At 46.2% G+C, this 26,124-nt stretch overlaps 13 non-coding genes across 13 annotated transcripts; all 13 read right to left on the reverse strand.

Annotated features, from left to right (window-relative positions):
• Positions 1-555: 555 nt before the first annotated feature.
• On the reverse strand, positions 556-629 carry trnai-aau (transfer RNA isoleucine (anticodon AAU)). Its single transcript has one exon. It is a non-coding gene; the product is annotated as a tRNA-Ile (tRNA).
• Positions 630-1,880: 1,251 nt separating this feature from the next.
• On the reverse strand, positions 1,881-1,954 carry trnai-aau (transfer RNA isoleucine (anticodon AAU)). Its single transcript has one exon. It is a non-coding gene; the product is annotated as a tRNA-Ile (tRNA).
• A 1,251-nt stretch (positions 1,955-3,205) lies between these two features.
• On the reverse strand, positions 3,206-3,279 carry trnai-aau (transfer RNA isoleucine (anticodon AAU)). The gene has a single exon. It is a non-coding gene; the product is annotated as a tRNA-Ile (tRNA).
• Positions 3,280-5,688: 2,409 nt separating this feature from the next.
• On the reverse strand, positions 5,689-5,762 carry trnai-aau (transfer RNA isoleucine (anticodon AAU)). The gene has a single exon. It is a non-coding gene; the product is annotated as a tRNA-Ile (tRNA).
• A 1,251-nt stretch (positions 5,763-7,013) lies between these two features.
• Positions 7,014-7,087, reverse strand: trnai-aau (transfer RNA isoleucine (anticodon AAU)). Its single transcript has one exon. It is a non-coding gene; the product is annotated as a tRNA-Ile (tRNA).
• Positions 7,088-8,338: 1,251 nt separating this feature from the next.
• On the reverse strand, positions 8,339-8,412 carry trnai-aau (transfer RNA isoleucine (anticodon AAU)). Its single transcript has one exon. It is a non-coding gene; the product is annotated as a tRNA-Ile (tRNA).
• A 1,251-nt stretch (positions 8,413-9,663) lies between these two features.
• trnai-aau (transfer RNA isoleucine (anticodon AAU)) lies at positions 9,664-9,737 on the reverse strand. Its single transcript has one exon. It is a non-coding gene; the product is annotated as a tRNA-Ile (tRNA).
• A 2,409-nt stretch (positions 9,738-12,146) lies between these two features.
• On the reverse strand, positions 12,147-12,220 carry trnai-aau (transfer RNA isoleucine (anticodon AAU)). The gene has a single exon. It is a non-coding gene; the product is annotated as a tRNA-Ile (tRNA).
• A 3,567-nt stretch (positions 12,221-15,787) lies between these two features.
• trnai-aau (transfer RNA isoleucine (anticodon AAU)) lies at positions 15,788-15,861 on the reverse strand. The gene has a single exon. It is a non-coding gene; the product is annotated as a tRNA-Ile (tRNA).
• Positions 15,862-18,270: 2,409 nt separating this feature from the next.
• Positions 18,271-18,344, reverse strand: trnai-aau (transfer RNA isoleucine (anticodon AAU)). Its single transcript has one exon. It is a non-coding gene; the product is annotated as a tRNA-Ile (tRNA).
• Positions 18,345-20,753: 2,409 nt separating this feature from the next.
• trnai-aau (transfer RNA isoleucine (anticodon AAU)) lies at positions 20,754-20,827 on the reverse strand. The gene has a single exon. It is a non-coding gene; the product is annotated as a tRNA-Ile (tRNA).
• A 1,251-nt stretch (positions 20,828-22,078) lies between these two features.
• Positions 22,079-22,152, reverse strand: trnai-aau (transfer RNA isoleucine (anticodon AAU)). The gene has a single exon. It is a non-coding gene; the product is annotated as a tRNA-Ile (tRNA).
• Positions 22,153-23,403: 1,251 nt separating this feature from the next.
• trnai-aau (transfer RNA isoleucine (anticodon AAU)) lies at positions 23,404-23,477 on the reverse strand. The gene has a single exon. It is a non-coding gene; the product is annotated as a tRNA-Ile (tRNA).
• Between the last annotated feature and the right edge of the window lie 2,647 nt (positions 23,478-26,124).

Raw genomic sequence — 26,124 nt, forward strand, 5'->3', positions numbered from 1 at the left:
ATTCACAACCGCTTAGGCTTCCTAACTGTACAGATTAATATGCCTGAACTGTAACTGACTTGGTATTATGCTGTGATGATTACTTGTTCCCTTATTTTTTTGAGAGGTGTATTATAGAAGATAGCCTTGAGAATGCGGCCACAGAATTGCGGGAATCCGTGACTTTCAACACTTATGCAACCGAGTCGAGGTGACCAACAGCTCAATGTCTGGTTGGCACCATGGCTTAGATGTGCCATTCATGAAACTTGCGTTGATTCTTGAAGCCACTGGCATTGCTTCCCTCTCCAAGTCTGTGTAATAAGGAATTGGCAGGAGCCCACGAGTTGAAACTATCAGAGGACAGAATGCAAATGAAGTGTTCTGAGAAAAGCAAAGCGGCGAAAGGACATTTTCCCGTGTGCATGTAGATGGCCGACTTTGACACGGCTTGATGAAGTCTTGTGGATCCTACCACTGCTTAAGTGCACTACTACGCTTGCCTTCAGGGAGTTTCATGTCAAACATTCAAAAAACAGGACTCGAACTAGACGGATGAGCACCTACGATCGGTCTTGGCCGATGTGGGGATCGAACCCAAGACCTTGGCGTTATTAGCACCACGCTCTAACCAACTGAGCTAACCGGCCATCAAAAGGAGTCTCTCTGCCAGGCATTTCCTCATGTTTATGTAATTTGGCTGCAAAATGCATTACACACAAGTGTGAAAAGAACACTTTTGCAATTCCTAGCATTAGGGATGCTATAAATCAATCTGTCAGGAGTGGGATTTGAACCCACGCCTCCATCAGGAGACCAGAAAACCCTTCTACACTCTTCAAGGGAACAACACCTTAAGTCTGGCAAATTAGACCACTCGGCCATTCTGAGAGGATGTATACGTCCACCGCGAGATTATATACTGATCAAGAAAACTGCGGGAACACTTAAATCACACATCGGATCTCCGTGATCAAAATCTAGGAAACCTCAAGATCTTCACCGTACATTGCATAATTCGTAACTCTCCCACCTCCATGCTTTTGAGACTGTACTGGGAGACACAGCAAACTTTCTTCAGACGGCACGTATGGATGTGCCATACTGGAGGAGCTGGACTACCTGTGCAACCTGAATGGGCTGCAGGGAGCACCTCATAATTCCAGTAGTGACAAGGACACTAGCAAAAGGCAAAACTAGAGAAGAATCAGTCAGGAAGGATAAGGAGAGAGCAATCGTCTGTGGCCACCACCTGCAAAACCATTCCCTTTTTGGGGTTGTCTTGCTGTTGCCTATCTCCGGTGCACCTGCTGTCACTTTCATTTGCACCAAAACAAGAGACAGTGATTCACAACCGCTTAGGCTTCCGAACTGTACAGATTAATATGCCTGAACTGTAACTGACTTGGTATTATGCTGTGATGATTACTTGTTCCCTTATTTTTTTGAGAGGTGTATTATAGAAGATAGCCTTGAGAATGCGGCCACAGAATTGCGGGAATCCGTGACTTTCAACACTTATGCAACCGAGTCGAGGTGACCAACAGCTCAATGTCTGGTTGGCACCATGGCTTAGATGTGCCATTCATGAAACTTGCGTTGATTCTTGAAGCCACTGGCATTGCTTCCCTCTCCAAGTCTGTGTAATAAGGAATTGGCAGGAGCCCACGAGTTGAAACTATCAGAGGACAGAATGCAAATGAAGTGTTCTGAGAAAAGCAAAGCGGCGAAAGGACATTTTCCCGTGTGCATGTAGATGGCCGACTTTGACACGGCTTGATGAAGTCTTGTGGATCCTACCACTGCTTAAGTGCACTACTACGCTTGCCTTCAGGGAGTTTCATGTCAAACATTCAAAAAACAGGACTCGAACTAGACGGATGAGCACCTACGATCGGTCTTGGCCGATGTGGGGATCGAACCCAAGACCTTGGCGTTATTAGCACCACGCTCTAACCAACTGAGCTAACCGGCCATCAAAAGGAGTCTCTCTGCCAGGCATTTCCTCATGTTTATGTAATTTGGCTGCAAAATGCATTACACACAAGTGTGAAAAGAACACTTTTGCAATTCCTGGCATTGGTGATGCTATAAATCAATCTGTCAGGAGTGGGATTTGAACCCACGCCTCCATCAGGAGACCAGAAAACCCTTCTACACTCTTCAAGGGAACAACACCTTAAGTCTGGCAAATTAGACCACTCGGCCATTCTGAGAGGATGTATACGTCCACCGCGAGATTATATACTGATCAAGAAAACTGCGGGAACACTTAAATCACACATCGGATCTCCGTGATCAAAATCTAGGAAACCTCAAGATCTTCACCGTACATTGCATAATTCGTAACTCTCCCACCTCCATGCTTTTGAGACTGTACTGGGAGACACAGCAAACTTTCTTCAGACGGCACGTATGGATGTGCCATACTGGAGGAGCTGGACTACCTGTGCAACCTGAATGGGCTGCAGGGAGCACCTCATAATTCCAGTAGTGACAAGGACACTAGCAAAAGGCAAAACTAGAGAAGAATCAGTCAGGAAGGATAAGGAGAGAGCAATCGTCTGTGGCCACCACCTGCAAAACCATTCCCTTTTTGGGGTTGTCTTGCTGTTGCCTATCTCCGGTGCACCTGCTGTCACTTTCATTTGCACCAAAACAAGAGACAGTGATTCACAACCGCTTAGGCTTCCGAACTGTACAGATTAATATGCCTGAACTGTAACTGACTTGGTATTATGCTGTGATGATTACTTGTTCCCTTATTTTTTTGAGAGGTGTATTATAGAAGATAGCCTTGAGAATGCGGCCACAGAATTGCGGGAATCCGTGACTTTCAACACTTATGCAACCGAGTCGAGGTGACCAACAGCTCAATGTCTGGTTGGCACCATGGCTTAGATGTGCCATTCATGAAACTTGCGTTGATTCTTGAAGCCACTGGCATTGCTTCCCTCTCCAAGTCTGTGTAATAAGGAATTGGCAGGAGCCCACGAGTTGAAACTATCAGAGGACAGAATGCAAATGAAGTGTTCTGAGAAAAGCAAAGCGGCGAAAGGACATTTTCCCGTGTGCATGTAGATGGCCGACTTTGACACGGCTTGATGAAGTCTTGTGGATCCTACCACTGCTTAAGTGCACTACTACGCTTGCCTTCAGGGAGTTTCATGTCAAACATTCAAAAAACAGGACTCGAACTAGACGGATGAGCACCTACGATCGGTCTTGGCCGATGTGGGGATCGAACCCAAGACCTTGGCGTTATTAGCACCACGCTCTAACCAACTGAGCTAACCGGCCATCTAAAGTAGTCTCTCTGCCAGGCATTTCCTCATGTTTATGTAATTTGGCTGCAAAATGCATTACACACAAGTGTGAAAAGAACACTTTTGCAATTCCTAGCATTGGTGATGCTATAAATCAATCTGTCAGGAGTGGGATTTGAACCCACGCCTCCATCAGGAGACCAGAAAACCCTTCTACACTCTTCAAGGGAACAACACCTTAAGTCTGGCAAATTAGACCACTCGGCCATTCTGAGAGGATGTATACGTCCACCGCGAGATTATATACTGATCAAGAAAACTGCGGGAACACTTAAATCACACATCGGATCTCCGTGATCAAAATCTAGGAAACCTCAAGATCTTCACCGTACATTGCATAATTCGTAACTCTCCCACCTCCATGCTTTTGAGACTGTACTGGGAGACACAGCAAACTTTCTTCAGACGGCACGTATGGATGTGCCATACTGGAGGAGCTGGACTACCTGTGCAACCTGAATGGGCTGCAGGGAGCACCTCATAATTCCAGTAGTGACAAGGACACTAGCAAAAGGCAAAACTAGAGAAGAATCAGTCAGGAAGGATAAGGAGAGAGCAATCGTCTGTGGCCACCACCTGCAAAACCATTCCCTTTTTGGGGTTGTCTTGCTGTTGCCTATCTCCGGTGCACCTGCTGTCACTTTCATTTGCACCAAAACAAGAGACAGTGATTCACAACCGCTTAGGCTTCCTAACTGTACAGATTAATATGCCTGAACTGTAACTGACTTGGTATTATGCTGTGATGATTACTTGTTCCCTTATTTTTTTGAGAGGTGTATTATAGAAGATAGCCTTGAGAATGCGGCCACAGAATTGCGGGAATCCGTGACTTTCAACACTTATGCAACCGAGTCGAGGTGACCAACAGCTCAATGTCTGGTTGGCACCATGGCTTAGATGTGTCATTCATGAAACTTGCGTTGATTCTTGAAGCCACTGGCATTGCTTCCCTCTCCAAGTCTGTGTAATAAGGAATTGGCAGGAGCCCACGAGGTGAAACTATCAGAGGACAGAATGCAAATGAAGTGTTCTGAGAAAAGCAAAGCGGCGAAAGCACATTTTCCCGTGTGCATGTAGATGGCCGACTTTGACACGGCTTGATGAAGTCTTGTGGATCCTACCACTGCTTAAGTGCACTACTACGCTTGCCTTCAGGGAGTTTCATGTCAAACATTAAAAAAACAAAATGCATTACACACAAGTGTGAAAAGAACACTTTTGCAATTCCTAGCATTGGTGATGCTATAAATCAATCTGTCAGGAGTGGGATTTGAACCCACGCCTCCATCAGGAGACCAGAAAACCCTTCTACACTCTTCAAGGGACCAACACCTTAAGTCTGGCAAATTAGACCACTCGGCCATTCTGAGAGGATGTATACGTCCACCGCGAGATTATATACTGATCAAGAAAACTGCGGGAACACTTAAATCACACATCGGATCTCCGTGATCAAAATCTAGGAAACCTCAAGATCTTCACCGTACATTGCATAATTCGTAACTCTCCCACCTCCATGCTTTTGAGACTGTACTGGGAGACACAGCAAACTTTCTTCAGACGGCACGTATGGATGTGCCATACTGGAGGAGCTGGACTACCTGTGCAACCTGAATGGGCTGCAGGGAGCACCTCATAATTCCAGTAGTGACAAGGACACTAGCAAAAGGCAAAACTAGAGAAGAATCAGTCAGGAAGGATAAGGAGAGAGCAATCGTCTGTGGCCACCACCTGCAAAACCATTCCCTTTTTGGGGTTGTCTTGCTGTTGCCTATCTCCGGTGCACCTGCTGTCACTTTCATTTGCACCAAAACAAGAGACAGTGATTCACAACCGCTTAGGCTTCCTAACTGTACAGATTAATATGCCTGAACTGTAACTGACTTGGTATTATGCTGTGATGATTACTTGTTCCCTTATTTTTTTGAGAGGTGTATTATAGAAGATAGCCTTGAGAATGCGGCCACAGAATTGCGGGAATCCGTGACTTTCAACACTTATGCAACCGAGTCGAGGTGACCAACAGCTCAATGTCTGGTTGGCACCATGGCTTAGATGTGCCATTCATGAAACTTGCGTTGATTCTTGAAGCCACTGGCATTGCTTCCCTCTCCAAGTCTGTGTAATAAGGAATTGGCAGGAGCCCACGAGGTGAAACTATCAGAGGACAGAATGCAAATGAAGTGTTCTGAGAAAAGCAAAGCGGCGAAAGGACATTTTCCCGTGTGCATGTAGATGGCCGACTTTGACACGGCTTGATGAAGTCTTGTGGATCCTACCACTGCTTAAGTGCACTACTACGCTTGCCTTCAGGGAGTTTCATGTCAAACATTCAAAAAACAGGACTCGAACTAGACGGATGAGCACCTACGATCGGTCTTGGCCGATGTGGGGATCGAACCCAAGACCTTGGCGTTATTAGCACCACGCTCTAACCAACTGAGCTAACCGGCCATCAAAAGGAGTCTCTCTGCCAGGCATTTCCTCATGTTTATGTAATTTGGCTGCAAAATGCATTACACACAAGTGTGAAAAGAACACTTTTGCAATTCCTAGCATTAGGGATGCTATAAATCAATCTGTCAGGAGTGGGATTTGAACCCACGCCTCCATCAGGAGACCAGAAAACCCTTCTACACTCTTCAAGGGAACAACACCTTAAGTCTGGCAAATTAGACCACTCGGCCATTCTGAGAGGATGTATACGTCCACCGGGAGATTATATACTGATCAAGAAAACTGCGGGAACACTTAAATCACACATCGGATCTCCGTGATCAAAATCTAGGAAACCTCAAGATCTTCACCGTACATTGCATAATTCGTAACTCTCCCACCTCCATGCTTTTGAGACTGTACTGGGAGACACAGCAAACTTTCTTCAGACGGCACGTATGGATGTGCCATACTGGAGGAGCTGGACTACCTGTGCAACCTGAATGGGCTGCAGGGAGCACCTCATAATTCCAGTAGTGACAAGGACACTAGCAAAAGGCAAAACTAGAGAAGAATCAGTCAGGAAGGATAAGGAGAGAGCAATCGTCTGTGGCCACCACCTGCAAAACCATTCCCTTTTTGGGGTTGTCTTGCTGTTGCCTATCTCCGGTGCACCTGCTGTCACTTTCATTTGCACCAAAACAAGAGACAGTGATTCACAACCGCTTAGGCTTCCGAACTGTACAGATTAATATGCCTGAACTGTAACTGACTTGGTATTATGCTGTGATGATTACTTGTTCCCTTATTTTTTTGAGAGGTGTATTATAGAAGATAGCCTTGAGAATGCGGCCACAGAATTGCGGGAATCCGTGACTTTCAACACTTATGCAACCGAGTCGAGGTGACCAACAGCTCAATGTCTGGTTGGCACCATGGCTTAGATGTGCCATTCATGAAACTTGCGTTGATTCTTGAAGCCACTGGCATTGCTTCCCTCTCCAAGTCTGTGTAATAAGGAATTGGCAGGAGCCCACGAGGTGAAACTATCAGAGGACAGAATGCAAATGAAGTGTTCTGAGAAAAGCAAAGCGGCGAAAGGACATTTTCCCGTGTGCATGTAGATGGCCGACTTTGACACGGCTTGATGAAGTCTTGTGGATCCTACCACTGCTTAAGTGCACTACTACGCTTGCCTTCAGGGAGTTTCATGTCAAACATTCAAAAAACAGGACTCCAACTAGACGGATGAGCACCTAAGATCGGTCTTGGCCGATGTGGGGATCGAACCCAAGACCTTGGCGTTATTAGCACCACGCTCTAACCAACTGAGCTAACCGGCCATCAGAAGGAGTCTCTCAGACAGGCATTTCCTCATGTTTATGTAATTTGGCTGCAAAATGCATTACAAACATGTGTGAAAAGAATACTTTTGCAATTCCTAGCATTGGTGATGCTATAAATCAATCTGTCAGGAGTGGGATTTGAACCCACGCCTCCATCAGGAGACCAGAAAACCCTTCTACACTCTTCAAGGGAACAACACCTTAAGTCTGGCAAATTAGACCACTCGGCCATTCTGAGAGGATGTATACGTCCACCGCGAGATTATATACTGATCAAGAAAACTGCGGGAACACTTAAATCACTCATCGGATCTCCGTGATCAAAATCTAGGAAACCTCAAGATCTTCACCATACATTGCATAATTCGTAACTCTCCCACCTCCATGCTTTTGAGACTGTATTGGGAGACACAGCAAACTTTCTTCAGACGGCACGTATGGATGTGCCATACTGGAGGAGCTGGACTACCTGTGCAACCTGAATGGGCTGCAGGGAGCACCTCATAATTCCAGTAGTGACAAGGACACTAGCAAAAGGCAAAACTAGAGAAGAATCAGTCAGGAAGGATAAGGAGAGAGCAATCGTCTGTGGCCACCACCTGCAAAACCATTCCCTTTTTGGGGTTGTCTTGCTGTTGCCTATCTCCGGTGCACCTGCTGTCACTTTCATTTGCACCAAAACAAGAGACAGTGATTCACAACCGCTTAGGCTTCCTAACTGTACAGATTAATATGCCTGAACTGTAACTGACTTGGTATTATGCTGTGATGATTACTTGTTCCCTTATTTTTTTGAGAGGTGTATTATAGAAGATAGCCTTGAGAATGCGGCCACAGAATTGCGGGAATCCGTGACTTTCAACACTTATGCAACCGAGTCGAGGTGACCAACAGCTCAATGTCTGGTTGGCACCATGGCTTAGATGTGCCATTCATGAAACTTGCGTTGATTCTTGAAGCCACTGGCATTGCTTCCCTCTCCAAGTCTGTGTAATAAGGAATTGGCAGGAGCCCACGAGGTGAAACTATCAGAGGACAGAATGCAAATGAAGTGTTCTGAGAAAAGCAAAGCGGCGAAAGGACATTTTCCCGTGTGCATGTAGATGGCCGACTTTGACACGGCTTGATGAAGTCTTGTGGATCCTACCACTGCTTAAGTGCACTACTACGCTTGCCTTCAGGGAGTTTCATGTCAAACATTCAAAAAACAGGACTCGAACTAGACGGATGAGCACCTAAGATCGGTCTTGGCCGATGTGGGGATCGAACCCAAGACCATGGCGTTATTAGCACCACGCTCTAACCAACTGAGCTAACCGGCCATCAAAAGTAGTCTCTCTGCCAGGCATTTCCTCATGTTTATGTAATTTGGCTGCAAAATGCATTACACACAAGTGTGAAAAGAACACTTTTGCAATTCCTAGCATTGGTGATGCTATAAATCAATCTGTCAGGAGTGGGATTTGAACCCACGCCTCCATCAGGAGACCAGAAAACCCTTCCACACTCTTCAAGGGAACAACACCTTAAGTCTGGCAAATTAGACCACTCGGCCATTCTGAGAGGATGTATACGTCCACCGCGAGATTATATACTGATCAAGAAAACTGCGGGAACACTTAAATCACACATCGGATCTCCGTGATCAAAATCTAGGAAACCTCAAGATCTTCACCGTACATTGCATAATTCGTAACTCTCCCACCTCCATGCTTTTGAGACTGTACTGGGAGACACAGCAAACTTTCTTCAGACGGCACGTATGGATGTGCCATACTGGAGGAGCTGGACTACCTGTGCAACCTGAATGGGCTGCAGGGAGCACCTCATAATTCCAGTAGTGACAAGGACACTAGCAAAAGGCAAAACTAGAGAAGAATCAGTCAGGAAGGATAAGGAGAGAGCAATCGTCTGTGGCCACCACCTGCAAAACCATTCCCTTTTTGGGGTTGTCTTGCTGTTGCCTATCTCCGGTGCACCTGCTGTCACTTTCATTTGCACCAAAACAAGAGACAGTGATTCACAACCGCTTAGGCTTCCTAACTGTACAGATTAATATGCCTGAACTGTAACTGACTTGGTATTATGCTGTGATGATTACTTGTTCCCTTATTTTTTTGAGAGGTGTATTATAGAAGATAGCCTTGAGAATGCGGCCACAGAATTGCGGGAATCCGTGACTTTCAACACTTATGCAACCGAGTCGAGGTGACCAACAGCTCAATGTCTGGTTGGCACCATGGCTTAGATGTGCCATTCATGAAACTTGCGTTGATTCTTGAAGCCACTGGCATTGCTTCCCTCTCCAAGTCTGTGTAATAAGGAATTGGCAGGAGCCCACGAGTTGAAACTATCAGAGGACAGAATGCAAATGAAGTGTTCTGAGAAAAGCAAAGCGGCGAAAGGACATTTTCCCGTGTGCATGTAGATGGCCGACTTTGACACGGCTTGATGAAGTCTTGTGGATCCTACCACTGCTTAAGTGCACTACTACGCTTGCCTTCAGGGAGTTTCATGTCAAACATTCAAAAAACAGGACTCGAACTAGACGGATGAGCACCTACGATCGGTCTTGGCCGATGTGGGGATCGAACCCAAGACCTTGGCGTTATTAGCACCACGCTCTAACCAACTGAGCTAACCGGCCATCAAAAGGAGTCTCTCTGCCAGGCATTTCCTCATGTTTATGTAATTTGGCTGCAAAATGCATTACACACAAGTGTGAAAAGAACACTTTTGCAATTCCTAGCATTGGTGATGCTATAAATCAATCTGTCAGGAGTGGGATTTGAACCCACGCCTCCATCAGGAGACCAGAAAACCCTTCTACACTCTTCAAGGGAACAACACCTTAAGTCTGGCAAATTAGACCACTCGGCCATTCTGAGAGGATGTATACGTCTACCGCGAGATTATATACTGATCAAGAAAACTGCGGGAACACTTAAATCACACATCGGATCTCCGTGATCAAAATCTAGGAAACCTCAAGATCTTCACCGTACATTGCATAATTCGTAACTCTCCCACCTCCATGCTTTTGAGACTGTACTGGGAGACACAGCAAACTTTCTTCAGACGGCACGTATGGATGTGCCATACTGGAGGAGCTGGACTACCTGTGCAACCTGAATGGGCTGCAGGGAGCACCTCATAATTCCAGTAGTGACAAGGACACTAGCAAAAGGCAAAACTAGAGAAGAATCAGTCAGGAAGGATAAGGAGAGAGCAATCGTCTGTGGCCACCACCTGCAAAACCATTCCCTTTTTGGGGTTGTCTTGCTGTTGCCTATCTCCGGTGCACCTGCTGTCACTTTCATTTGCACCAAAACAAGAGACAGTGATTCACAACCGCTTAGGCTTCCTAACTGTACAGATTAATATGCCTGAACTGTAACTGACTTGGTATTATGCTGTGATGATTACTTGTTCCCTTATTTTTTTGAGAGGTGTATTATAGAAGATAGCCTTGAGAATGCGGCCACAGAATTGCGGGAATCCGTGACTTTCAACACTTATGCAACCGAGTCGAGGTGACCAACAGCTCAATGTCTGGTTGGCACCATGGCTTAGATGTGCCATTCATGAAACTTGCGTTGATTTTTGAAGCCACTGGCATTGCTTCCCTCTCCAAGTCTGTGTAATAAGGAATTGGCAGGAGCCCACGAGGTGAAACTATCAGAGGACAGAATGCAAATGAAGTGTTCTGAGAAAAGCAAAGCGGCGAAAGGACATTTTCCCGTGTGCATGTAGATGGCCGACTTTGACACGGCTTGATGAAGTCTTGTGGATCCTACCACTGCTTAAGTGCACTACTACGCTTGCCTTCAGGGAGTTTCATGTCAAACATTCAAAAAACAAAATGCATTACAAACAAGTGTGAAAAGAACACTTTTGCAATTCCTAGCATTGGTGATGCTATAAATCAATCTGTCAGGAGTTGGATTTGAACCCACGCCTCCATCAGGAGACCAGAAAACCCTTCCACACTCTTCAAGGGAACAACACCTTAAGTCTGGCAAATTAGACCACTCGGCCATTCTGAGAGGATGTATACGTCCACCGCGAGATTATATACTGATCAAGAAAACTGCGGGAACACTTAAATCACACATCGGATCTCCGTGATCAAAATCTAGGAAACCTCAAGATCTTCACCGTACATTGCATAATTCGTAACTCTCCCACCTCCATGCTTTTGAGACTGTACTGGGAGACACAGCAAACTTTCTTCAGACGGCACGTATGGATGTGCCATACTGGAGGAGCTGGACTACCTGTGCAACCTGAATGGGCTGCAGGGAGCACCTCATAATTCCAGTAGTGACAAGGACACTAGCAAAAGGCAAAACTAGAGAAGAATCAGTCAGGAAGGATAAGGAGAGAGCAATCGTCTGTGGCCACCACCTGCAAAACCATTCCCTTTTTGGGGTTGTCTTGCTGTTGCCTATCTCCGGTGCACCTGCTGTCACTTTCATTTGCACCAAAACAAGAGACAGTGATTCACAACCGCTTAGGCTTCCGAACTGTACAGATTAATATGCCTGAACTGTAACTGACTTGGTTTTATGCTGTGATGATTACTTGTTCCCTTATTTTTTTGAGAGGTGTATTATAGAAGATAGCCTTGAGAATGCGGCCACAGAATTGCGGGAATCCGTGACTTTCAACACTTATGCAACCGAGTCGAGGTGACCAACAGCTCAATGTCTGGTTGGCACCATGGCTTAGATGTGCCATTCATGAAACTTGCGTTGATTCTTGAAGCCACTGGCATTGCTTCCCTCTCCAAGTCTGTGTAATAAGGAATTGGCAGGAGCCCACGAGTTGAAACTATCAGAGGACAGAATGCAAATGAAGTGTTCTGAGAAAAGCAAAGCGGCGAAAGGACATTTTCCCGTGTGCATGTAGATGGCCGACTTTGACACGGCTTGATGAAGTCTTGTGGATCCTACCACTGCTTAAGTGCACTACTACGCTTGCCTTCAGGGAGTTTCATGTCAAACATTCAAAAAACAGGACTCGAACTAGACGGATGAGCACCTACGATCGGTCTTGGCCGATGTGGGGATCGAACCCAAGACCTTGGCGTTATTAGCACCACGCTCTAACCAACTGAGCTAACCGGCCATCAAAAGGAGTCTCTCTGCCAGGCATTTCCTCATGTTTATGTAATTTGGCTGCAAAATGCATTACACACAAGTGTGAAAAGAACACTTTTGCAATTCCTAGCATTGGTGATGCTATAAATCAATCTGTCAGGAGTGGGATTTGAACCCACACCTCCATCAGGAGACCAGAAAACCCTTCTACACTCTTCAAGGGAACAACACCTTAAGTCTGGCAAATTAGACCACTCGGCCATTCTGAGAGGATGTATACGTCCACCGCGAGATTATATTCTGATCAAGAAAACTGCGGGAACACTTAAATCACACATCGGATCTCCGTGATCAAAATCTAGGAAACCTCAAGATCTTCACCGTACATTGCATAATTCGTAACTCTCCCACCTCCATGCTTTTGAGACTGTACTGGGAGACACAGCAAACTTTCTTCAGACGGCACGTATGGATGTGCCATACTGGAGGAGCTGGACTACCTGTGCAACCTGAATGGGCTGCAGGGAGCACCTCATAATTCCAGTAGTGACAAGGACACTAGCAAAAGGCAAAACTAGAGAAGAATCAGTCAGGAAGGATAAGGAGAGAGCAATCGTCTGTGGCCACCACCTGCAAAACCATTCCCTTTTTGGGGTTGTCTTGCTGTTGCCTATCTCCGGTGCACCTGCTGTCACTTTCATTTGCACCAAAACAAGAGACAGTGATTCACAACCGCTTAGGCTTCCTAACTGTACAGATTAATATGCCTGAACTGTAACTGACTTGGTATTATGCTGTGATGATTACTTGTTCCCTTATTTTTTTGAGAGGTGTATTATAGAAGATAGCCTTGAGAATGCGGCCACAGAATTGCCGGAATCCGTGACTTTCAACACTTATGCAACCGAGTCGAGGTGACCAACAGCTCAATGTCTGGTTGGCACCATGGCTTAGATGTGCCATTCATGAAACTTGTGTTGATTCTTGAAGCCACTGGCATTGCTTCCCTCTCCAAGTCTGTGTAATAAGGAATTGGCAGGAGCCCACGAGGTGAAACTATCAGAGGACAGAATGCAAATGAAGTGTTCTGAGAAAAGCAAAGCGGCGAAAGGACATTTTCCCGTGTGCATGTAGATGGCCGACTTTGACACGGCTTGATGAAGTCTTGTGGATCCTACCACTGCTTAAGTGCACTACTACGCTTGCCTTCAGGGAGTTTCATGTCAAACATTCAAAAAACAAAATGCATTACACACAAGTGTGAAAAGAACACTTTTGCAATTCCTAGCATTGGTGATGCTATAAACCAATCTGTCAGGAGTGGGATTTGAATCCACGCCTCCATCAGGAGACCAGAAAACCCTTCTACACTCTTCAAGGGAACAACACCTTAAGTCTGGCAAATTAGACCACTCGGCCATTCTGAGAGGATGTATACGTCCACCGCGAGATTATATACTGATCAAGAAAACTGCGGGAACACTTAAATCACACATCGGATCTCCGTGATCAAAATCTAGGAAACCTCAAGATCTTCACCGTACATTGCATAATTCGTAACTCTCCCACCTCCATGCTTTTGAGACTGTACTGGGAGACACAGCAAACTTTCTTCAGACGGCACGTATGGATGTGCCATACTGGAGGAGCTGGACTACCTGTGCAACCTGAATGGGCTGCAGGGAGCACCTCATAATTCCAGTAGTGACAAGGACACTAGCAAAAGGCAAAACTAGAGAAGAATCAGTCAGGAAGGATAAGGAGAGAGCAATCGTCTGTGGCCACCACCTGCAAAACCATTCCCTTTTTGGGGTTGTCTTGCTGTTGCCTATCTCCGGTGCACCTGCTGTCACTTTCATTTGCACCAAAACAAGAGACAGTGATTCACAACCGCTTAGGCTTCCTAACTGTACAGATTAATATGCCTGAACTGTAACTGACTTGGTATTATGCTGTGATGATTACTTGTTCCCTTATTTTTTTGAGAGGTGTATTATAGAAGATAGCCTTGAGAATGCGGCCACAGAATTGCCGGAATCCGTGACTTTCAACACTTATGCAACCGAGTCGAGGTGACCAACAGCTCAATGTCTGGTTGGCACCATGGCTTAGATGTGCCATTCATGAAACTTGTGTTGATTCTTGAAGCCACTGGCATTGCTTCCCTCTCCAAGTCTGTGTAATAAGGAATTGGCAGGAGCCCACGAGGTGAAACTATCAGAGGACAGAATGCAAATGAAGTGTTCTGAGAAAAGCAAAGCGGCGAAAGGACATTTTCCCGTGTGCATGTAGATGGCCGACTTTGACACGGCTTGATGAAGTCTTGTGGATCCTACCACTGCTTAAGTGCACTACTACGCTTGCCTTCAGGGAGTTTCATGTCAAACATTCAAAAAACAAAATGCATTACACACAAGTGTGAAAAGAACACTTTTGCAATTCCTAGCATTGGTGATGCTATAAACCAATCTGTCAGGAGTGGGATTTGAATCCACGCCTCCATCAGGAGACCAGAAAACCCTTCTACACTCTTCAAGGGAACAACACCTTAAGTCTGGCAAATTAGACCACTCGGCCATTCTGAGAGGATGTATACGTCCACCGCGAGATTATATACTGATCAAGAAAACTGCGGGAACACTTAAATCACACATCGGATCTCCGTGATCAAAATCTAGGAAACCTCAAGATCTTCACCGTACATTGCATAATTCGTAACTCTCCCACCTCCATGCTTTTGAGACTGTACTGGGAGACACAGCAAACTTTCTTCAGACGGCACGTATGGATGTGCCATACTGGAGGAGCTGGACTACCTGTGCAACCTGAATGGGCTGCAGGGAGCACCTCATAATTCCAGTAGTGACAAGGACACTAGCAAAAGGCAAAACTAGAGAAGAATCAGTCAGGAAGGATAAGGAGAGAGCAATCGTCTGTGGCCACCACCTGCAAAACCATTCCCTTTTTGGGGTTGTCTTGCTGTTGCCTATCTCCGGTGCACCTGCTGTCACTTTCATTTGCACCAAAACAAGAGACAGTGATTCACAACCGCTTAGGCTTCCTAACTGTACAGATTAATATGCCTGAACTGTAACTGACTTGGTTTTATGCTGTGATGATTACTTGTTCCCTTATTTTTTTGAGAGGTGTATTATAGAAGATAGCCTTGAGAATGCGGCCACAGAATTGCGGGAATCCGTGACTTTCAACACTTATGCAACCGAGTCGAGGTGACCAACAGCTCAATGTCTGGTTGGCACCATGGCTTAGATGTGCCATTCATGAAACTTGCGTTGATTCTTGAAGCCACTGGCATTGCTTCCCTCTCCAAGTCTGTGTAATAAGGAATTGGCAGGAGCCCACGAGTTGAAACTATCAGAGGACAGAATGCAAATGAAGTGTTCTGAGAAAAGCAAAGCGGCGAAAGGACATTTTCCCGTGTGCATGTAGATGGCCGACTTTGACACGGCTTGATGAAGTCTTGTGGATCCTACCACTGCTTAAGTGCACTACTACGCTTGCCTTCAGGGAGTTTCATGTCAAACATTCAAAAAACAGGACTCGAACTAGACGGATGAGCACCTACGATCGGTCTTGGCCGATGTGGGGATCGAACCCAAGACCTTGGCGTTATTAGCACCACGCTCTAACCAACTGAGCTAACCGGCCATCAAAAGTAGTCTCTCTGCCAGGCATTTCCTCATGTTTATGTAATTTGGCTGCAAAATGCATTACACACAAGTGTGAAAAGAACACTTTTGCAATTCCTAGCATTGGTGATGCTATAAATCAATCTGTCAGGAGTGGGATTTGAACCCACACCTCCATCAGGAGACCAGAAAACCCTTCTACACTCTTCAAGGGAACAACACCTTAAGTCTGGCAAATTAGACCACTCGGCCATTCTGAGAGGATGTATACGTCCACCGCGAGATTATATACTGATCAAGAAAACTGCGGGAACACTTAAATCACACATCGGATCTCCGTGATCAAAATCTAGGAAACCTCAAGATCTTCACCGTACATTGCATAATTCGTAACTCTCCCACCTCCATGCTTTTGAGACTGTACTGGGAGACACAGCAAACTTTCTTCAGACGGCACGTATGGATGTGCCATACTGGAGGAGCTGGACTACCTGTGCAACCTGAATGGGCTGCAGGGAGCACCTCATAATTCCAGTAGTGACAAGGACACTAGCAAAAGGCAAAACTAGAGAAGAATCAGTCAGGAAGGATAAGGAGAGAGCAATCGTCTGTGGCCACCACCTGCAAAACCATTCCCTTTTTGGGGTTGTCTTGCTGTTGCCTATCTCCGGTGCACCTGCTGTCACTTTCATTTGCACCAAAACAAGAGACAGTGACTCACAACCGCTTAGGCTTCCTAACTGTACAGATTAATATGCCTGAACTGTAACTGACTTGGTATTATGCTGTGATGATTACTTGTTCCCTTATTTTTTTGAGAGGTGTATTATAGAAGATAGCCTTGAGAATGCGGCCACAGAATTGCCGGAATCCGTGACTTTCAACACTTATGCAACCGAGTCGAGGTGACCAACAGCTCAATGTCTGGTTGGCACCATGGCTTAGATGTGCCATTCATGAAACTTGTGTTGATTCTTGAAGCCACTGGCATTGCTTCCCTCTCCAAGTCTGTGTAATAAGGAATTGGCAGGAGCCCACGAGGTGAAACTATCAGAGGACAGAATGCAAATGAAGTGTTCTGAGAAAAGCAAAGCGGCGAAAGGACATTTTCCCGTGTGCATGTAGATGGCCGACTTTGACACGGCTTGATGAAGTCTTGTGGATCCTACCACTGCTTAAGTGCACTACTACGCTTGCCTTCAGGGAGTTTCATGTCAAACATTCAAAAAACAAAATGCATTACACACAAGTGTGAAAAGAACACTTTTGCAATTCCTAGCATTGGTGATGCTATAAACCAATCTGTCAGGAGTGGGATTTGAATCCACGCCTCCATCAGGAGACCAGAAAACCCTTCTACACTCTTCAAGGGAACAACACCTTAAGTCTGGCAAATTAGACCACTCGGCCATTCTGAGAGGATGTATACGTCCACCGCGAGATTATATACTGATCAAGAAAACTGCGGGAACACTTAAATCACACATCGGATCTCCGTGATCAAAATCTAGGAAACCTCAAGATCTTCACCGTACATTGCATAATTCGTAACTCTCCCACCTCCATGCTTTTGAGACTGTACTGGGAGACACAGCAAACTTTCTTCAGACGGCACGTATGGATGTGCCATACTGGAGGAGCTGGACTACCTGTGCAACCTGAATGGGCTGCAGGGAGCACCTCATAATTCCAGTAGTGACAAGGACACTAGCAAAAGGCAAAACTAGAGAAGAATCAGTCAGGAAGGATAAGGAGAGAGCAATCGTCTGTGGCCACCACCTGCAAAACCATTCCCTTTTTGGGGTTGTCTTGCTGTTGCCTATCTCCGGTGCACCTGCTGTCACTTTCATTTGCACCAAAACAAGAGACAGTGATTCACAACCGCTTAGGCTTCCTAACTGTACAGATTAATATGCCTGAACTGTAACTGACTTGGTATTATGCTGTGATGATTACTTGTTCCCTTATTTTTTTGAGAGGTGTATTATAGAAGATAGCCTTGAGAATGCGGCCACAGAATTGCGGGAATCCGTGACTTTCAACACTTATGCAACCGAGTCGAGGTGACCAACAGCTCAATGTCTGGTTGGCACCATGGCTTAGATGTGCCATTCATGAAACTTGCGTTGATTCTTGAAGCCACTGGCATTGCTTCCCTCTCCAAGTCTGTGTAATAAGGAATTGGCAGGAGCCCACGAGGTGAAACTATCAGAGGACAGAATGCAAATGAAGTGTTCTGAGAAAAGCAAAGCGGCGAAAGGACATTTTCCCGTGTGCATGTAGATGGCCGACTTTGACACGGCTTGATGAAGTCTTGTGGATCCTACCACTGCTTAAGTGCACTACTACGCTTGCCTTCAGGGAGTTTCATGTCAAACATTCAAAAAACAGGACTCGAACTAGACGGATGAGCACCTACGATCGGTCTTGGCCGATGTGGGGATCGAACCCAAGACCTTGGCGTTATTAGCACCACGCTCTAACCAACTGAGCTAACCGGCCATCAAAAGTAGTCTCTCTGCCAGGCATTTCCTCATGTTTATGTAATTTGGCTGCAAAATGCATTACACACAAGTGTGAAAAGAACACTTTTGCAATTCCTAGCATTGGTGATGCTATAAATCAATCTGTCAGGAGTGGGATTTGAACCCACACCTCCATCAGGAGACCAGAAAACCCTTCTACACTCTTCAAGGGAACAACACCTTAAGTCTGGCAAATTAGACCACTCGGCCATTCTGAGAGGATGTATACGTCCACCGCGAGATTATATACTGATCAAGAAAACTGCGGGAACACTTAAATCACACATCGGATCTCCGTGATCAAAATCTAGGAAACCTCAAGATCTTCACCGTACATTGCATAATTCGTAACTCTCCCACCTCCATGCTTTTGAGACTGTACTGGGAGACACAGCAAACTTTCTTCAGACGGCACGTATGGATGTGCCATACTGGAGGAGCTGGACTACCTGTGCAACCTGAATGGGCTGCAGGGAGCACCTCATAATTCCAGTAGTGACAAGGACACTAGCAAAAGGCAAAACTAGAGAAGAATCAGTCAGGAAGGATAAGGAGAGAGCAATCGTCTGTGGCCACCACCTGCAAAACCATTCCCTTTTTGGGGTTGTCTTGCTGTTGCCTATCTCCGGTGCACCTGCTGTCACTTTCATTTGCACCAAAACAAGAGACAGTGATTCACAACCGCTTAGGCTTCCTAACTGTACAGATTAATATGCCTGAACTGTAACTGACTTGGTATTATGCTGTGATGATTACTTGTTCCCTTATTTTTTTGAGAGGTGTATTATAGAAGATAGCCTTGAGAATGCGGCCACAGAATTGCCGGAATCCGTGACTTTCAACACTTATGCAACCGAGTCGAGGTGACCAACAGCTCAATGTCTGGTTGGCACCATGGCTTAGATGTGCCATTCATGAAACTTGTGTTGATTCTTGAAGCCACTGGCATTGCTTCCCTCTCCAAGTCTGTGTAATAAGGAATTGGCAGGAGCCCACGAGGTGAAACTATCAGAGGACAGAATGCAAATGAAGTGTTCTGAGAAAAGCAAAGCGGCGAAAGGACATTTTCCCGTGTGCATGTAGATGGCCGACTTTGACACGGCTTGATGAAGTCTTGTGGATCCTACCACTGCTTAAGTGCACTACTACGCTTGCCTTCAGGGAGTTTCATGTCAAACATTCAAAAAACAAAATGCATTACACACAAGTGTGAAAAGAACACTTTTGCAATTCCTAGCATTGGTGATGCTATAAACCAATCTGTCAGGAGTGGGATTTGAATCCACGCCTCCATCAGGAGACCAGAAAACCCTTCTACACTCTTCAAGGGAACAACACCTTAAGTCTGGCAAATTAGACCACTCGGCCATTCTGAGAGGATGTATACGTCCACCGCGAGATTATATACTGATCAAGAAAACTGCGGGAACACTTAAATCACACATCGGATCTCCGTGATCAAAATCTAGGAAACCTCAAGATCTTCACCGTACATTGCATAATTCGTAACTCTCCCACCTCCATGCTTTTGAGACTGTACTGGGAGACACAGCAAACTTTCTTCAGACGGCACGTATGGATGTGCCATACTGGAGGAGCTGGACTACCTGTGCAACCTGAATGGGCTGCAGGGAGCACCTCATAATTCCAGTAGTGACAAGGACACTAGCAAAAGGCAAAACTAGAGAAGAATCAGTCAGGAAGGATAAGGAGAGAGCAATCGTCTGTGGCCACCACCTGCAAAACCATTCCCTTTTTGGGGTTGTCTTGCTGTTGCCTATCTCCGGTGCACCTGCTGTCACTTTCATTTGCACCAAAACAAGAGACAGTGATTCACAACCGCTTAGGCTTCCTAACTGTACAGATTAATATGCCTGAACTGTAACTGACTTGGTATTATGCTGTGATGATTACTTGTTCCCTTATTTTTTTGAGAGGTGTATTATAGAAGATAGCCTTGAGAATGCGGCCACAGAATTGCAGGAATCCGTGACTTTCAACACTTATGCAACCGAGTCGAGGTGACCAACAGCTCAATGTCTGGTTGGCACCATGGCTTAGATGTGCCATTCATGAAACTTGCGTTGATTCTTGAAGCCACTGGCATTGCTTCCCTCTCCAAGTCTGTGTAATAAGGAATTGGCAGGAGCCCACGAGGTGAAACTATCAGAGGACAGAATGCAAATGAAGTGTTCTGAGAAAAGCAAAGCGGCGAAAGGACATTTTCCCGTGTGCATGTAGATGGCCGACTTTGACACGGCTTGATGAAGTCTTGTGGATCCTACCACTGCTTAAGTGCACTACTACGCTTGCCTTCAGGGAGTTTCATGTCAAACATTCAAAAAACAGGACTCGAACTAGACGGATGAGCACCTAAGATCGGTCTTGGCCGATGTGGGGATCGAACCCAAGACCTTGGCGTTATTAGCACCACGCTCTAACCAACTGAGCTAACCGGCCATCAAAAGGAGTCTCTCTGCCAGGCATTTCCTCATGTTTATGTAATTTGGCTGCAAAATGCATTACACACAAGTGTGAAAAGAACACTTTTGCAATTCCTAGCATTGGTGATGCTATAAATCAATCTGTCAGAAGTGGGATTTGAACACACACCTCCATCAGGAGACCAGAAAACCCTTCTACACTCTTCAAGGGAACAACACCTTAAGTCTGGCAAATTAGACCACTCGGCCATTCTTAGAGGATGTATACGTCCACCGCGAGATTATATACTGATCAAGAAAACTGCGGGAACACTTAAATCACACATCGGATCTCCGTGATCAAAATCTAGGAAACCTCAAGATCTTCACCGTACATTGCATAATTCGTAACTCTCCCACCTCCATGCTTTTGAGACTGTACTGGGAGACACAGCAAACTTTCTTCAGACGGCACGTATGGATGTGCCATACTGGAGGAGCTGGACTACCTGTGCAACCTGAATGGGCTGCAGGGAGCACCTCATAATTCCAGTAGTGACAAGGACACTAGCAAAAGGCAAAACTAGAGAAGAATCAGTCAGGAAGGATAAGGAGAGAGCAATCGTCTGTGGCCACCACCTGCAAAACCATTCCCTTTTTGGGGTTGTCTTGCTGTTGCCTATCTCCGGTGCACCTGCTGTCACTTTCATTTGCACCAAAACAAGAGACAGTGATTCACAACCGCTTAGGCTTCCTAACTGTACAGATTAATATGCCTGAACTGTAACTGACTTGGTATTATGCTGTGATGATTACTTGTTCCCTTATTTTTTTGAGAGGTGTATTATAGAAGATAGCCTTGAGAATGCGGCCACAGAATTGCGGGAATCCGTGACTTTCAACACTTATGCAACCGAGTCGAGGTGACCAACAGCTCAATGTCTGGTTGGCACCATGGCTTAGATGTGCCATTCATGAAACTTGCGTTGATTCTTGAAGCCACTGGCATTGCTTCCCTCTCCAAGTCTGTGTAATAAGGAATTGGCAGGAGCCCACGAGGTGAAACTATCAGAGGACAGAATGCAAATGAAGTGTTCTGAGAAAAGCAAAGCGGCGAAAGGACATTTTCCCGTGTGCATGTAGATGGCCGACTTTGACACGGCTTGATGAAGTCTTGTGGATCCTACCACTGCTTAAGTGCACTACTACGCTTGCCTTCAGGGAGTTTCATGTCAAACATTCAAAAAACAGGACTCGAACTAGACAGATGAGCACCTACGATCGGTGTTGGCCGATGTGGGGATCGAACCCAAGACCTTGGCGTTATTAGCACCATGCTCTAACCAACTGAGCTAACCGGCCATCAGAAGGAGTCTCTCTGACTGGCATTTCCTCATGTTTATGTAATTTGGCTGCAAAATGCATTACACACAAGTGTGAAAAGAACACTTTTGCAATTCCTAGCATTGGTGATGCTATAAATCAATCTGTCAGGAGTGGGATTTGAACCCACGCCTCCATCAGGAGACCAGAAAACCCTTCTACACTCTTCAAGGGAACAACACCTTAAGTCTGGCAAATTAGACCACTCGGCCATTCTGAGAGGATGTATACGTCCACCGCGAGATTATATACTGATCAAGAAAACTGCGGGAACACTTAAATCACACATCGGATCTCCGTGATCAAAATCTAGGAAACCTCAAGATCTTCACCGTACATTGCATAATTCGTAACTCTCCCACCTCTATGCTTTTGAGACTGTACTGGGAGACACAGCAAACTTTCTTCAGACGGCACGTATGGATGTGCCATACTGGAGGAGCTGGACTACCTGTGCAACCTGAATGGGCTGCAGGGAGCACCTCATAATTCCAGTAGTGACAAGGACACTAGCAAAAGGCAAAACTAGAGAAGAATCAGTCAGGAAGGATAAGGAGAGAGCAATCGTCTGTGGCCACCACCTGCAAAACCATTCCCTTTTTGGGGTTGTCTTGCTGTTGCCTATCTCCGGTGCACCTGCTGTCACTTTCATTTGCACCAAAACAAGAGACAGTGATTCACAACCGCTTAGGCTTCCTAACTGTACAGATTAATATGCCTGAACTGTAACTGACTTGGTATTATGCTGTGATGATTACTTGTTCCCTTATTTTTTTGAGAGGTGTATTATAGAAGATAGCCTTGAGAATGCGGCCACAGAATTGCGGGAATCCGTGACTTTCAACACTTATGCAACCGAGTCGAGGTGACCAACAGCTCAATGTCTGGTTGGCACCATGGCTTAGATGTGCCATTCATGAAACTTGCGTTGATTCTTGAAGCCACTGGCATTGCTTCCCTCTCCAAGTCTGTGTAATAAGGAATTGGCAGGAGCCCACGAGGTGAAACTATCAGAGGACAGAATGCAAATGAAGTGTTCTGAGAAAAGCAAAGCGGCGAAAGGACATTTTCCCGTGTGCATGTAGATGGCCGACTTTGACACGGCTTGATGAAGTCTTGTGGATCCTACCACTGCTTAAGTGCACTACTACGCTTGCCTTCAGGGAGTTTCATGTCAAACATTCAAAAAACAGGACTCGAACTAGACAGATGAGCTCCTACGATCGGTCTTGGCCGATGTGGGGATCGAACCCAAGACCTTGGCGTTATTAGCACCACGCTCTAACCAACTGAGCTAACCGGCCATCAGAAGGAGTCTCTCTGCCAGGCATTTCCTCATGTTTATGTAATTTGGCTGCAAAATGCATTACACACAAGTGTGAAAAGAACACTTTTGCAATTCCTAGCATTGGTGATGCTATAAATCAATCTGTCAGAAGTGGGATTTGAACACACACCTCCATCAGGAGACCAGAAAACCCTTCTACACTCTTCAAGGGAACAACACCTTAAGTCTGGCAAATTAGACCACTCGGCCATTCTTAGAGGATGTATACGTCCACCGGGAGATTATATACTGATCAAGAAAACTGCGGGAACTCTTAAATCACACATCGGATCTCCGTGATCGAAGTCTAGGAAACCTCAAGATCTTCACCGTACATTGCATAATTCGTAACTCTCCCACCTCCATGCTTTTGAGACTGTACTGGGAGACACAGTAAACTTTCTTCAGACGGCACGTATGGATGTGCCATACTGGAGGAGCTGGACTACCTGTGCAACCTGAATGGGCTGCAGGGAGCGCCTCATAATACCAGTAGTGACAAGGACACTAGCAAAAGGCAAAACTAGAGAAGAATCAGTCAGGAAGGATAAGGAGAGAGCAATCGTCTGTGGCCACCACCTGCAAAACCATTCCCTTTTTGGGGTTGTCTTGAAGTTGCCTCTCTCCGGTGCACCTGCTGTCACTTTAATTTGCACCAAAAAAGGAGAGAGTGATTCACCACCGCTTTGGATTCTTAACTGTACAGATTGATATGCCTGAAGTGTAATTGACTTGGTGTTATGCTGTGATGATTACGTGTTCCCTTATTTTTTTGAGAGGTGTATTATAGAAGATAGCCTTGAGAATGAGGCCACAGAATTGCGGGAATCCGTGACTTTCCACACTTATGCAACCGAGTCGAGGTGACCAACAGCTTAGTGTCAGAAAATAAAAGAACACTTTTGCAATTCCTAGCATTGGTCATGCTATAAATCAGTCTGTCAGAAGTGGTATTTGAACCTACGCCTCCATCAGGAGACCAGAAAACTCTTCTACACTCTTCGAGAAAACAACTGCATTTCCGTCCTTGCACTCTCTCATTAATCCAATCTTGCCCAGTCAGCGAGAGAAGCCATGTACATGCTTTGCCTTCCTCTCCCTCTCCCTTCACTGCCAGTTCAGCGATGACATCTCAGAACTCTCTCACAGCTGACTTCTATGACATCACAGAGTGCATCAATTCCGTGGCTTCTCATCTGTCGCCACACTGTCAGGGTTGACTTTCTCACTCACTATGCCAAGCTTTCTCGGAAACACTGGAATACGTGGATGAGTTTGTACCACTTTTGGAGGTTTTGCCCACCTGGGGCGAGGCTGTGATCCAGCTGAAAAGCAATTCGGGCATGTGGGCAGCGAAAGATGTATCTGTGATGAAGAGAAACCCAGGTCGAAGATGTTTCCAATCAGCCCCATCGGTCCAGCCACAGACACACACACAGACAGCCACAAGCACAGACTGCCACAGACACACAGACAGCCACAGATAGACAGACAAACACACAGACAGTGTGCCTGACAAAAACTTTCCCTCACAGTCAAGTCAACATGAGTCGTATTATCTAAAAGAAGAACCCATCATTTCCTTTCATCTCTATATCAGAGAGAGCGATTAAAAAAACACATCTGTAAATGCTACTTGTACAAGCACGCTGAGATGCCCCATCATCAGTAGGCATGCTCTGTGGCGCAATGGATAGCGCGTTGGACTTTTAGTGAAAAGGGCAGTGGTCATTCAATGGTTGTGGGATCGAGTACCACCAGAGTCAGTGCTCACTTCATGACCCGGAGGCTTTTCTTGCCATCTTCAAGCGCACTGCCCGGTGTTGCGACTGGCCGGAGTCGGAGTGGGCGGTACGCCTGGCTCCCCTGCCACCCGAGTGCCCTAGACTACAAAAGTCTGAGGGACAGTGTCCTGGACCGGGTCGGTCTGACGTCGGACGGCCAGCGCCGAAAGCTCAGAAGCCTCCGGTTCGAACCTGGCTCCCGGTGCCTGCCACCGCTGGCTCAAGCCACGGAAGTTGCCGACCTGGTGGCCTTGGAGCAGTTCATCTGCCATCTCCCACGTCCAACCTGAAGGCTGGCACCAGGCTGGCAGAGAACCATCATTGCCCGGGACGATGCCACCTTCTGATGCCCGACGGCGGGCACCCTCCCTTCCATTCCCAAGACCCCCTCTGACCTGACTGTCCTGGATACCAGCATGTTGCCAAACACCACACCTAAACATGTTTCTCCCCGACCCACTTCCCCTTCTCGCCTTGCCTGTCCCAAAAACAAATCTGCCTCCTTAGCTCCTTCTTTTTCTCTCTCCCCCGGCAGTGTGTGGTCCCCTGGAAAAACCACGGTGACGTTGCGGGCAGCCTGGACATCGCCCGGCCGGGTGCTCGCTAGTGAAAACTATCTATCTAATATTAAGGATCATAGGCTCTCATCTGATTTGGCTGGGGCAGGTCACCTGTGTCATGACAAGATCTTAAGCTGGATAATGGACCGATTCTTCTGGCCAGGCATCAAAAAGGAGGTAGAAAGATGGTGTGCTGCCTGTCCGGAGTGCCAGAAGACCAATGCCAGTGCAGTACCGTGGGCTCCGCTGGTACCGCTGCCTCTCATGGAGATACCATTTG

This window comes from Amia ocellicauda, chromosome 12, assembly GCF_036373705.1.
Source record: "Amia ocellicauda isolate fAmiCal2 chromosome 12, fAmiCal2.hap1, whole genome shotgun sequence".
Taxonomy (NCBI): Eukaryota; Metazoa; Chordata; class Actinopteri; order Amiiformes; family Amiidae; genus Amia; species Amia ocellicauda.